Below are 3164 nucleotides of genomic sequence, written 5' to 3'. Positions count from 1 at the left end.
AAGGCCCACACCAAGACACATCATAATTAAAATGCCAAAGGTTAAATACAAAGAATCTTAAAAGCAGCAAAAGAAAAGCAGTTAGTTACCTACAAGGGCGCACCCATGAGACTGGCAGTTGATTTCTCAAAAGAAACTATGCAGTACAGAAGGGCTTGGCAGAAAATATTCAACGTGATGAAAACAGGATCTACAGCTAAGACTACTTTATCCAGCAAAGCTGTTATTTAGGGTTGAAAGACAGTTAAAGAGCTTCCCAGACAAAAATAAGCTAAAGGAACTTATCGTCACCATGCCAGTATTACAGGAAATGTTGGAGGGACTTCTTTAAGAAGAAAAAAAACATATATCTAAAACAGGAATAAAGAATGATAATAACTATGTTCCCATCAACAAGTACCTCAAATAGAAAAGAATTTTAAGTGCTTCGACCAAAAGATAGTGTGACTGAATGGATAAGAAAACAAGACCCCTACATATGCCTCCTACAAGAGACTCACTTCAGGTTAAAAGACAGACACAGACTAAAAGGAAAAGGATGGAAAAGATATTGCCTTGATGGACCTAGACAGTATTGTGCTGAATGAAATGAGTCAGATAGAGAAAGACAAATATCTCATGATTTCATGTACATGTGGAAGCTAAAGAACAAAATAAACAACAATAAAAGCAGAAATATACTCGGTTGGGGGAACAGGAAAAAAGGCGAAGGGATTAAGGTACAAACAGTTGCAGAATAGACATGGAGATGTAGAGTGTAGCATGGGGAAGATGATTAATAATGTAACAAATAAGGGAGAAGGGGGTACTAGATATAGTGGGCTGATCACTTTGAGAGTTATGCGGATCTCATCACTATACTATACAACTGAAACGTATATTATTGTATAACGACTATAATTGGAAAAAAATCATTGAATTATACAATGTAAATACAAGCAACTAATTGTCTATTATATTTCAATAAAGATGGGGAAAAAAATAGCAAGAGCAAAGTGTCACAGACTGAGAATTGTAAAAAAGGAAAAACTAAGACCAGCCTTCCAGTATCTGGTTTACCTGAGTAATTCCCCAAGTTCTGATATGTTCAGAGTCCTCTGGAAAAACCTTTGCTTTATCAAGGGTTATTTAGTTAGTACCAATAGTACTTTAGCCTTACCTATGATTCTCAGAGTTTTACTTCCACAGAAAATCCATAAAGCATTTCCTTCTGAAACAAAAGTTAAGAGAATTGCTTTCTATCTAAATAAAGCCTTTATCAAACACCAATTGAGGTATGACTTGGCAGAGAGCAAGAGTTACTTATGTGTGTCTGAATTTCAAAGGTCACAATATTGACAGATAATCTGTTAGTACTCTTGAGCTGGCCACAGAGCTCAGGAAATGAGGGATTAAGTCCAAGACTATTCATGTGTTTACTCAGTTGAAGATTGCCCTCACAGACCCTCCGATCCTCCTCATCCTCTAACTGCTGACCACATGACCACAGAAAGTGACCACAGCATCATTTGTAGAAAACTTTTAAATAATAGAAGAATGGCTCCCTTTCTTAACACCTGAAAAGATTCTGATATTATTTGTAGTCCTGCATGTTCTGCTGTAGCTGGTTCTGCATTGTGATCTTCTCCTTGGTGATGGAGGCAATGGGAAAACTTTGCATAACTGTCTGCTTACCAACTCTAGGAAGACAGGACACGGACTCAGCAATACCACTTTACAGCTCATTTCTAGAGTCTCTGCTGCTCATTTCATCAGCATGGTAATTCACTCCTAAGACACAGTCCTTTCCCAGAGTAGAGGAACTTTCTCATAGCCTGCCTGCCTTCATTCTCTTTCTCCAACCTCTGTGTGCCATACAAGATGATGTGGTTTAAGGCAGTCTTACAGGAAGGGTAGGTTTTATACAGAAGAAAAGTATCTTTGAATATTGAAAAGATAGCCACATGGGATGAAAAGACAGTGCAGGGAATATAGTCAATAATATTGTAATAACTATGTATGGTGTCAGGTGAGTATTAGACTTACTGAGGTGATCACTTCATTAAGATATATAAATGTCTAACCACTATGCTGTACATTTAAAACTAATTGAATGTCAACTGTAATTGAAATTTTTTTTATTTTAAATAGTTCATTGGTTCATTTCACAAATACTTATCAACATATACTGTGTGCCTCAAATTAGACAGGTCCCTCCCACCCTCTGAAAGGAAACAGATTTGTGACAATTATAGAACTAGTTAGGCAAACTTTTGATCTCATTCTCTCTCCCAATCTTTCATAACTTCCATGTCCTAATGTATACGTGGTAATATAGTCACCAGGCCTACTAAGCCTTTAATTTCAGAGTGCTAGAGGCCTTAAAGAGATTGAAAGGTAGAGATCTTTTTTCTGCATACAAGATAGCTGACATTCTGTTTTCTGATTTGAGGTGGAAAAAAAATAGTAATACATAGCTAAATAAAATCATGTTTAGTTAGACTCCAAGGTGCCAGAGTTTTAAATGTTTAGTTCCTTCAAACTTAGTATAGCCTTATGTAAATATTAACAACTGGAATTGGAATGATGGAAATATGAAGACTGTAGTCTCTGCCTTCAAAAGTTTCTAATCCAAGGAGGACATTAAATTTTAATTGATCTGTATAATGAGAATAACGTGCAATAGCTATTACTAAGTCAGTATACCTTGAAACGGTGTTTCCTGGGATTTTAATGCGTTACAGGGAAGAGGGACTGTGCATAAAAAGTTTGAGAAATATGGAATTCAAGTGAACATGTGTTTTTTCCCAGCTGCAAAACTTATCAAACTTTAATATACTAACATGTATTTTGAATTTCCAAGAGGAGGATATAATATGTAGCATTTCTTCAATTTATTCAACCATATAGCTTTTTACCCCTTATTAAGACGCTTTTAAAATAGCAAGAGTGAAAAAGACATCTAATTTGGGAATGAGATCCCTATGGAGATGCCCTGTGTCTGCTTGGCCTGTGGACCACGTTTAAGTTTTCTGGTTTTCCTAAGGTAGAAGCATGCTTCTACCAATGTTCTCAGTGTTTGCAAGCCAGTGTATTATGAATGACAACTTTTTTTCATATGCTGACTTTTTATAATAAGTTTATTTATTTAAATTAGTTTCAAGTATACAGTACATTGGTTTAGA

General features: G+C 35.9%; 1 protein-coding gene across 2 annotated transcripts in view; it reads left to right on the top strand.

The window, feature by feature from the left end:
- Window positions 1-3164, top strand: part of RBL1 (RB transcriptional corepressor like 1) — a 53446-nt gene that overhangs the window by 43504 nt on the left and 6778 nt on the right. The gene's annotated exons all lie outside the window — the stretch shown is intronic.

This window comes from Pteropus alecto, unplaced genomic scaffold (assembly GCF_000325575.1).
Source record: "Pteropus alecto unplaced genomic scaffold, ASM32557v1 scaffold45, whole genome shotgun sequence".
Lineage (NCBI taxonomy): Eukaryota > Metazoa > Chordata > Mammalia > Chiroptera > Pteropodidae > Pteropus > Pteropus alecto.
This window is presented reverse-complemented; position numbering and strand designations above follow the sequence as displayed.